General features: G+C 38.6%; 1 long non-coding RNA gene across 1 annotated transcript in view; it reads right to left on the minus strand.

Annotated features, from left to right (window-relative positions):
- LOC102167557 (uncharacterized) overlaps positions 1 to 11,474 on the minus strand; it is a 289,014-nt gene that overhangs the window by 264,993 nt on the left and 12,547 nt on the right. The window contains exon 4 of the long non-coding RNA XR_014843731.1: positions 7,580 to 7,685. This is a non-coding gene — a long non-coding RNA (uncharacterized LOC102167557). The remainder of the gene's footprint in view (positions 1 to 7,579; positions 7,686 to 11,474) is intronic.

An 11,474-nucleotide genomic window follows, 5' to 3' on the forward strand; every position in this document is an offset into this window, starting at 1 on the left:
GAACAGGACTTACTTTGTTAATTCATCTTGAAAGTTTAAGTACGGTCACTGACATCCTATCATTAATTCTTTACAATAGCAACTCAGATCAACTAAAGTACATGAATACAGCACTCTGAGAACCAGTGATTTGCAGATAACTGTTACATGTCATGTTCACCTTTTTTTTTCCTTTAATTGACAGAACTGCAGAATTTCACAAGAATGAAGGAGAAAAGCAAAACATTCTTTAAGAAGGATTTTTTTTTTTTCAAAGCCTTAACCAAAAAATTAGGGTAAAATCCAGAAAACCCAGGCAATTTCCTTGACACGTCTCACTTTCACACTCCTTTCCCATAGTAATCAAGCATCCCCTCAATTGTGCTCTGCGCTTAAAGCAGAATCATTTCCAAGGACTCCTTTGTCCCTATAACCACAATAATAATTATGCTCTAATCCTATAGCTACCCTAGGCTCCATCCTCTGGGAATGTTGGGTGGTAGAGAGTTGGGGAGAGAGGTGGGCTTTACAAAGAAATATTCAGCAATATGTGATCAGTTCTGGTGCACAGAGAACCCATGGAGCGCAGCAAGAACTGGAAAGTTTTGTCTTATGTGTCATCAGTGAGATGCTAATTTCTATAAATAAAGGGGCCTTGTGTTTAACTCTTTTAAACCATATGCTATGAAAACAAATATATTTTTCACCAAACTTTGAGAGTACATTTGGAACAATCTGATTTAAAACATAAACTATGCACTATGCACGATATGGGCATTGAGGGAGCATAATTTTAATGCTTTCAACTATTTACACTGTACATATTTTGGAAAAAAATGCTTTGTGTTTCAAATGAAGAGGGCTCCAAATGTTCATTAATTTTCTAATACGATTAATTTCAATATTTTTTTGGCTACCGTCATAAGAAATTATACCAGACAAAAGGCAAGCTCAAAAATTAGCAAATCTTAGGTTCACATCCTCAAAAGCCTGAAAAAAAAAAAAAAGAGAGAGAATTCTAAGTGAGTCTAAAGGTTGTCTGGAAAGGAAAACCTCTTGAGGACACAATCAGAAGAGGCATGCTGTGTCTAGGACATCCAAGACTGAGGCACCGTGTGGGGGATGGCTGACCACCCAGGGACAGGAATCTTCTCGAGTAGCCGAAACCCAAGCATGACTGGATGCCCAAGTGACTGCAAGTCCGGACTGACTTGCCACGGGTAGTTAAAAGCCCAGCCTGAGGGAAATTTGGCTGCCACTCAGGAGAGACCTGCCGTGCATAGTAAGATTCCAGGGACAGAGAAAACAAACAATGGTTTTAAATATAAGCCTGGAACCAAGGACTATAATACACTTCAATGTCTGAAATTTGTCATTACTGATAAACATTGAAAATAAAAGATCAGTGCCAAAGCTTCCACACTGAGGTCAATTAATGAGCCTCAAGATCTACTGAAATGGTTATTAATAGGGAAAAAACACAGCAAAAAATCTGTCAATGACATCAAGGTTAAGAGTGTATACACATAGAATGAAGTAAGGAAACCAGTGATTTATACGCTGGGTCTCTCGCCTTGGCCCAGCCTTCCCCTTGTAAACCTCTACAGTTCCCATGGAGCGTTTCTTTTGCCCTCAACATGAACAGGCCACAAGGGGAGATGCTACAAATTGCAGGCACTGATTGGTGATGGAGCTGCTTCTCTGTGTGATGTGCTTCACAACGAGAGAAGCATTCTATGTGAATCATAGAGCAGATGAATGTATACATGAAAAAGAGTTCATACAAAGCTGGAATCATTACAGTTCTATTTTAGTTATTATATTTAAAATGTTACATCTTTGATTTTTAAATAAATGTTACATAGAGATGATTAAAGATCTTTCTCAAGTAAAGCTGGGCAATATTGTCTGCATATAAAGAGAGAGAAAGATGAGAGAACAGGAGAAGAGAGGATGAGAGGAGAGAGGACCACATTGCAGGTGCTGATTCAGTTTAAACATGTCAACTAGTGGAAGCTAATGAGCTGATTTTTAGATAAGGAGATGAACCACATTCAGATTTTGGCTGATGGTTGAAACTGGAGAGGATACTCCTACCCCGAACATACTCTTCTTCCTCCAGTAAAAACCCTTCCTTCCTAATTTTTTTTTTTAAACCTTTAGAGAGCTTCCTTCTTTATGATTATGGTGAAATTACCAATTACAGTCACACAACTATTCCCAGAGGTAGAAACAAATTTCAAGCTACATCAACCATATTCATCCCCTGAGGGACTTCAATAAGAGCAGGGACCCATGGATGCAGAAGGTGTCTGTGACAGGATGATGAAATCATCTCAGAAAGAGGGTTCTCAGGCTCTGGAAGTTGAAAGTCCCAGAGACACTCTACAGTCGGCCATTTATTCTGGCAAATTAATCTGTGTTCTCCAAGTGGATCTTATTTTCCTGCTAAAGTTATGGCTGTTTTTGTTTTCCATCAAAGGGTTCTAGCCTGTACCTCCACGGTTGCAGGGACCACACGGAATTTCACTCACTGTTCCATCCCCTGTGTTTTGACGCTGCACTGGGCTCTTGGTAGGCGGTTAACTATTTGCTGAATGATGAAAAAACAGTGGTGAATAAGTTTGCCCCAACTCCTAAAAATACTTCCTACCTTTATGATTTAACATTTTAAATCTAAATAGTTGATTTAGAGCTAAAATTATGTAACAGAAATGAGTTGTGTTAATATGAACACTGGATTTTAAAAGGTAAAAAATGTTGACAAAAATTTTTTAAATGACTTCTGTATTGTCCATTACATGTTCTATCTAATAGAAGTAAAGTATAATTCTTATTCTTATTGATGAATAACATTTTAGCGTACTTCTTTTCATTTTCACCTATGCATGTGATTATCTGCATGAATTACTTTGTTTTTTTGTCACAGCCATCAATTCACTAAAATGTATTGTTACTTCTCATTTTTTTTCAAGCATGTTATGGATTGAACATTTGGGCCCCCCCTCACAAAATCAATATGTTAAAGTCTAACCCCCAATATGATGGTATTTGGATTGTGGGGCTTTTGAGAGATAATTAGGTTATGAGAATGCAGGCTTCATGAAAGGGTTTAGTGCCCCTATAATAAGCCAAAGAGCATTTTTCTACTATATGCGGATACAACAAGAATTTGTCAGTCTACAGTCCAAAAGAGGGCTCTCACCATAGTCTGACCATGCTGGAACCCTGGTCTCAAACTCTCGCCCTCAAGAACTATGAGAAATAATTAGTAGATGCAAACCATTCCATCTAGGTTGGATAAGCAGTGAGGTCCTGCTGTATAGCACAAGGAACTAGATCTAATCTCCTGGGATAGACCATGATGTAAGATAGTAGGAGAAAAAGAATGCGTATATATATGTGGCTGGGTCACCTTGCTGTACAGCAGAAATGGACAGAACATTGTAAATCAACTATAATTTAAATTTTTTTAAAAAAAGAACTATGAGAAATAAATTTCTGTTGTTTACGTACCCACTCTGTTATAGCAACTCAGATTGACTAAGACAAACACATAGGCCAACAATTACCAAATTGGGTAGATACGCCTCTGAGTATCCATGAAATCTTTTCAAGAAATTTGTAGGCAGTGAAAGACTTAAGAAAATCCATTTTCATATTCTCACTTTCTACTTGTTGCTAAAACTGATTTGCCTGAGAACAGGCCCATGGTCAAGACATCAATTTGATTTATTTTTTCCACCTCCCCTTCTCATAATCAAACTTTCCTCATATTACAAAAGAAAGGGTGGCATTTCACCCATTCCTGCTCTTACAGAAAAGGGTCTGAGACTTTCTTTAACCAAATCAACATAAACTTTTTTTTTTTTTTGTATTTTCTAGGGCCGCACTTGCAGCATATGGAGGTTCCCAGGCTAGGGGTTGAATCAGCTGTAGCTGCTGGCCTACACCACAGCCACAGCAACTCGGGATCTGAGCCTCGTCTCTGACCTACACCACAGCTCACAGCAACGCTGGATCCTTTACCCACTGAGCAATGCCGGGGATCGAACCCACAACCTCATGGTTCCTAGTTGGATTCGTTAACCACTGAGCCATGACGGGAACTCCTAAATCAACATAAACTTTTAATAAGGCTTTTGCTTTTTGCTTTCTAATATGCTTTTCTGTTCTAAGCAAACTGGGGCATTAGAAATGGGGTATTTTGCCCATGTTGGAATATTCTGAAATCACAGATATTTGTAGAGTTGGATTAAAGGAGGATGACAATTGTCTTTTAAAGACCAATCTTCTTCTACCTCCCTAAGGCCTGTCAAAGAAATTGCTGATGCTGAGGCAGATTCTGAGAAGAAAGCAACCAAAAATGTGTCTGTAATAACTAGTGAAGGGCAGTGTAGGTTATTTCTCATAGAAACCCAGAGAAGACCTGTGTCCAATCTGTGTTCAATGTCTATTTCAGATTAAAGAGTTAAGATTTGTGAAAATGCCAGGTCCTTTTCCCCTCCTTAACTGGTTTCCTTTCAGAATGCCTTAGTCCAAACACCAGCAGTTAGGGTGGAGCAAAACAACACAAAGAGGGGAAATAGGAGTGTGAGGCCAGCACTGAGGGTCTGGGCATAGTGCAGAAGGCATCTGTAGAGGGACCACGTGAGAGGTGTCAGGGCTAAGTGGGAATGTGGCAGAGATGGGGGGATGTTGTTTACATACAGGTGGGGATTGATCAGATAAGTAAGCATTCTAAGGATGATGGGATCCAGGTTTCTCACTGTCAGAGGAGACAGTTATATATGCATATACATTCATATGTTATTATACATATTAAAATGTGCATGACTTTTTTTTACGGGTGCACCTATAGCATATGGAAATTTCTCTGCTGGGGTCAAATCGGAGCTGCAGTTTTGGGCCTATGCCACAGCCACCGCAACACCAGATCCGAGCCACCACATCTGCGACCACAGGTTGCAGCAACTCCAGATCTTTAACTCACTGAGCGAGGCCAGGGATCGAACCAGCAACCTCACAGAGAAAAACGTCAGGTCCTTAATCTGCTGAGCCTCAATGGGATCTCCCAAAAATGTGCATTTCTAATTAAACTTTACTTTTTTAGGCTTATCTATCAATTTCTGTAATATATTTAACTATCTTTGATTAATAACAAGTCAAAAATAATCATAATAACACCTTAATCCAGATGAAGGAAAAATAACACTTTAGGTCCTCTGGTCACAGAGAATACAAAAAAATTAATTTCAATTTATATACATAATTTTATAGCAGAAAGACATAAAATGTGATCAGTAAAAGACCTTCAAGCATAAAAATATATTATGTTAGGATAAAATTCTTTAGGAGAAATGGAATGGAAATATGAGTTCAAGGAGAAAATGGGACAATGCAAAATTTCTGGTTGTTAAAGAAGGGCTTATTCATGGATTTTTAAAATTGATGATGGTGGGCATAAAGTCACTACCGCATTTAAATTACATTGAATAGACAGATTGAAAAGAATAATAACATGATGCTTATATCAAATGTCAATAATTAAAATATGCCAAAAGTCACATCTTTGGAAACCATTTTAACTTATGATGAAAACATTGCACTGTTAATTTAAAAACTGGCAAAAAGATAATGTGTTTTTTAAAAAAATATTATGGGTATGTAAGAAATCCCTAAACATAAATATTTCCTCTATGTTTTACAACTAGAAGAATGGAAGAACACAAAAATTAATGTTCCCAAATTCACAATAATAAATGATGAAACCAAGAGAGCCTGTTCTCTGATCTTCTAAATTTCACAGTGTACCTACACTTCCCCAGATTTTCCTCACTTCACTTACAGTCCAGTTCATCTCTCCAGCTGTCAGCTGGCTGATCCACAGGGGCCCCAAGATCACCACAGCTGCCTGACTGTAGACTGGAAGGGAAGAGCTATACAGAGATCCCAGCTTCCATACACCTCTTGGTGAACTTCCCTTAGTCCACTGTGGCAGATGTGTTTGGCTTCATAATTTCTCTGCAAATGTCCACCAGTGCTTGTCCTCAGTGCTTCTCTCTCGGGTCCTCCAAATTTCCCTCCTGTGCCTTCACTTCACTAGCTCCTATCAAAATTGTGCAAAGTTTAATTTGTATAATAAATCTCTTATTCTCACAATATGCACGATAGCTCTGCTCCTTGACTAACACAATTACTGTTACCTAAATTAATTCCAGAGTAACAGAATCTTAGTCCTAGGAATCTGGAATGGGTTCTGTGATCTGGCTAGGCTTAAAGACAATCATGATCCTGTTGCCAGGGGCAAATGGGGTAATGGCAGTCCCTAGCATGTAGTAGAAAAACACCACTTACTGTATCACCTACAGCCACCTGGAAAGACCTTGCATGTCCAAGTGGTTGCTGCTAGAGAACAATTTAGAGGAAATAAAAGTAAAACTACCATGGATTGATGTGGTTGTGTCTAAATGTGCTATACAACATGGAGGAGAAAAAATGAGATTAGGACTTTAAATTCCTAACTTGAGGTTCTGGTAAGGAATCAAAAATATATAATGGCCCTAAAGGTGACTTTTACCTTGTGTAGTCATAAAATTGAAATGTCTAAAAACCAAATCCAAAATTTAATCCTGAGGGTGGCTGAACTGCAATGCAAATTTAATTCATAACTCCTCAAGGTCTCTTATGGAATTAATTAGAAAAGAGTGAGATTCTGAAATTTGGGAGGGCATACACTGTGTGCCCAATAAAGCTAAGGACTCTGAAGACCCAAATTCTGCAGTTTTCTTTGACAATCAAAGCATGATTTCTACCATTTTCTGCGATTAGTCACCTTTGGTCTGAAGTAACAGTAACAGATCTTGCTTTCAAGGCATTGTTGATCCTCCTTAAGATCTACTCTCATCATCTCCCACTGTTTCTAACACTCGTTTCTTCTCAAATCCAGATGGCTCCAGAAGTTCAGCTACGGTATATGACCCATGAGGATGTCCTCCCAAGTGACAGGAGGAAGAATCAGAATTATTTTATTATTATAATGTACCTGCACTACTTGTGAGGTGGCATAGTGTTACTTGAACGTGAACTTGAATTAGCTGTAAATTTCTATTGCAGGTTCTAAGGAAACTACTAAGCAACGTAAAAGAAAGAAGCATAATGGATATGCTAAGAGGAGAGAAAATGGAAAATCATATAAAATGCTCAATGAAAACCTCAAAAGGCAGAAAAAGAGTAGAGAACAAAACAGTAACAAAGAACAAGGACAGCAAATAGAAAACAGTAATCATGCTAATATTAACCAAAGGAAAATGGGAGAGTTCCCTTGTGGTGCAGTGGGTTAAGGATCTAGCATTGTCACTTCAGTGTCTTGGGTCACTGCTGGAGCACAGGTTTGATCCCTAGACCAGGAACCGCCACATGCCTTGGGCTTGGCCAAAAAAAATAAAAAAAAAAAACAATAAAGTGGTAGTAGCTAAAATAATTTCTAATAGAGTGAACTTCAGAGTAAGAGAAGTTATCAGGGATAAAGAGGGGTATTTCATAATGATTAAGGGGCCAATTCTAAAAGAAGACGTTATAATCCTGAAAATGTATGCACCTAACAACAGAGCATCAAAATACATGAGGCAAAACCTGATGGAACTGCAAGCAGAAATAGATGAATCCACTGTTATAGTTGGATACTTCAACATCCTCTCTCAGATCTAGAAAGATGCAACAGAAAGAAAGAATATAGCTGAACTCAAAAACACTGTCAGAGGGATTAATTTCCAAAATTTATAAACAACTTCCGCAGCTCCATACCAAAAAACAAACAACCCCATCAAAAATTGGGCAGAAGATCTAAACAGACAGTTCTCCAAAGAAGACATACAGATGGCCAAAAAACACATGAAAAGATGTTCAACATCACTCATTATTAGAGAAATGCAAATCAAAACCACTATGAGATACCACCTTACACCAGCCAGAATGGCCATCATCAAAAAGTCTACAAATAAGTGCTGGAGAGGGTGTGGAGAAAAAGGAACCATAGTACACTGTTGGTGGGATTATAAGTTGGTACAACCACTGTGGAAGACAGTATGGAGATTCCTCAGAAAACTAAAAATAGAACTACCATTTGATCCAGCAATCCCACTCCTGGGCATCTGTCCAGAGAAAACCATGACTCGCAAAGATACATGTACTCCAATATTCACTGCAGCACTCTTTTCGATAGCCAAGACATGGAAACAACCTAAATGTCCATCAACAGAGGAGTGGATCAAGAAGATGTGGTACATATACACAATGGAATATTACTCAGCCATTAAAAGGAATGAAATACCGGAATTTTTAGCAACATTCATCGACCTAGAAATAATCATGCTGAGAGAAGTCAGCCATACAATGAGACACTAACATCAAATACTTTCACTTACACGTGGAATCTGAAAAAAGGACAGACTGAACTTCTTTGCTGACTCACAGACATTGAAAAATTATGGTCTCTGGAGGAGACAGTTTGGGGGGTGGGGAGATGTGCTTGGGCTGTGGAATGGAAATCCTGTGAAATTGGATTGTTATGATCATTACACAACTACAGATGTGATAAATTCATTTGAGTAATAAAAAAAGTTAAGAAAAAAACAAAAAACACTGTCAGTTAAGTGGATAATATGGACATCCATAGACTACTTCATTCAGCAACAGCAGAATATACATTCTTCCCAAGCTCATGGAACACTTACCAAGACAGACCACATTCTGGACCATAAAATATATCCTAATGAATTATTTATTTATTTATTTATTTATTGTCTTTTTGCCATTTCTTGGGCCACTCCCACGGCATATGGAGGTTCCCAGGCTAGGGGTCGAATTGGAGCTGTAGCCACCAGCCTACACCACAGCCACAGCAACTCAGGATCCGAGCCGCATCTGCAACCTACACCACAGCTCACAGCAACGCCGGATCGTTAACCCACTGAGCAAGGACAGGGATCGACTGCAACCTCATGGTTCCTAGTTGGATTCATTAACCATTGCGCCATGACAGGAACTCCCCTAATTTAAAAATATATATAAATGTTACAATTTCAGCTTTCAGATCATGATGGAATTAAACTAGAAATCAATCGCAGAAAGACAGCTAGAAACTCCCCGAATATTTGGAAATTAAACAACTCACTTTTAAATAACACATAGGTCAAAGGAGAAATCTAAATAAAAATTTTAAAATACTTTGAAGTAAACACAAAAAATACAACTATCAAAATTTTGGGATGCAGCAAAAGCCACGTTTAGAGGGAAATTTATAGTACTGAATGCATATCTTCAAAAAAAAAAGAAAGATCTAAAATAAATCATCTAAACTTCCACCTTAGGAAACTAGAAAAAGAACAGCAAATTAAATCCAAAATAAGCAGAGGAAAGCTATGAAATTGAAAACAGAAAATCAGGGACTTTTCGTCATGGCGCAGTGGTTAACGAATCCGACTGAGGGCTATTATGGTAGGAAAGGGTAAACTGAAGTCTTTAGAACTGCATCTACAAAGGGTAAATCAAAAAGAATGCCACATTTACAGAGGGATATTAGCAGATATTAATGCCTCATAAAGAACATAAAGATGGGGTGGGGGGATGCACTGAGGTTTTGGGATGAAAATGCTATAAAATTTGGTTGTGATGATCACTGTACAACTATAAATATAGTAAAATTCATTGAGTAATTAAAAAAAAGAACATGAAGAATGCAGGAGTGGTAATTCCTACTACATCTTCATTTAATTTGTCTATATGGACTGTGCAGAAGGCAGGGAAATCTTCCATTTGTGTGTGTGTGATTGTGTGTGTGTATGTATGTGAGTGTGTTGCACCTTGGGCACATGTAAGTACAGGCCAAGGATCAAACCCATGCCATAGCAGCAACCCAAGCCGCTACAGAACAATCATGGGTCCATTACCTGCTGCATGACAGGCAAATCTTAAAGAATGACAATAGTGTATTATAAGCTTAGTAAGGTGATGATTTGAATCGCAGCTGCTGTTCCACTTGCTGAAGCACATCAACACACTACAGCTATTAATCCCGGAAATGTAATTTCCTTTTACCTAGAAGGGCTGCTGTCCTACCTACCTACAGCAAGCCTTTAGCCCTTGTCATAATCACGGTCCAGTCAAAAGAGATCTTCATTGTTTTGTCATTCACAAGATAACACACTGTTCTACTACACTGATGTTATCACACTGATTTGACCTTGTGAAGAGGAAATTCAACTTTCCTAGATATCCCTTTAGATATATGTATGCCATCTTGATGGAAATTTTTGGGGGTCTGGTGATCAAGAGTCAAGAAAAACAAGTTGCTTCATCTGACTCCACCTACTTCAAGAAAGAGGCACAATACCTAGTGACCTTTCTGGGTTTTTAAGGCAATATATGCCTCAGGGGTCTGATACTTCAATCTATTTACAGAGTAACCCAGAAGGCTTCCAGTGCTGAGTAGAGTCCATGGCATGAATAAGTTCTGAACATGTTCAGGCTGTTAAGTAAGTGATTCTACTTCTTTCTTCATTTGACCCAGCAAGTATGATGTGTCTGAAGTGTCTACGGATGATAGAGAAACAGGACGGAGCCACTGGCAGGTCTCTGAAGATTAATCAAAGAAAAACCTTTAAGATTTTAGTGCAAAGCCACAATCTTCTTCATATAACTATTCTCCTTTTGAAAGACAACTTCTGGTTTGCATCCAATACCTCATGGAGACAAAACACTTGACTGTGGCCACCCAAATACCACGCAAGCTGAGCTGCCCATCACAAACTAGGTCTGACTCACCAAGCCATAAAGTTGGTTGTAGACACCAGCAATCTATCATCCAGTGGAACTCCTGTATATCAGGCTCAAGAAAATCACAAGTGATTTCTATGACCAATTCTCATATTTCAGCTACATGACCTACTTTCTCAACTCACAACTATTTTCTGTGATCTGATGAGTTAAAAAGGAAAAAAAAAAAACCAACCTCAGACTACTATACGGAGTGATGCGTGATACAAGCGGCACCATCCAAAAGTAAAGAGCTATAACACTACAGCCCATTTCAGAGGCAGCCCTGAAAAATGGCTGTGAAAGCAAGTCCTCCAAAGGGGCAGAACTTTAGGTGAGGTGGCTGGTGGTTTGTTCTGCCTCAAAAGGGCAATGACCAGAAATAGTGATCTACATTGATTTATGGGTATCAGATGAGAATTTAGTTGTATGATTAGGTTCTTTAGAGGAAAAAAACACTGGAAGATTGTTGACAAGGAGATCTAGAGAAGAGGTATGCAGATAAACCTCTCCCAATGGTTGTAACCAAAAAGATTTGTGTTCCATGTGAGTGCTTTCCAAAGAGCAGCCTCAGCAGATTTTAATAAAGAGCCTCTTTCCTCAGCTCTTCTTATTCTCAACCAATGAGTTCATGGACATACATCTTGGCTATTGTAAATAAAGCTGCAATGAACGTGAAG

This window comes from Sus scrofa, chromosome 4 (genome assembly GCF_054392235.1).
Source record: "Sus scrofa isolate SSC_HxYL_T2T_F1_AM1 chromosome 4, Sscrofa_HxYL_maternal_Yorkshire_Landrace_v2.0, whole genome shotgun sequence".
In the NCBI taxonomy this organism is placed as follows: domain Eukaryota; kingdom Metazoa; phylum Chordata; class Mammalia; order Artiodactyla; family Suidae; genus Sus; species Sus scrofa.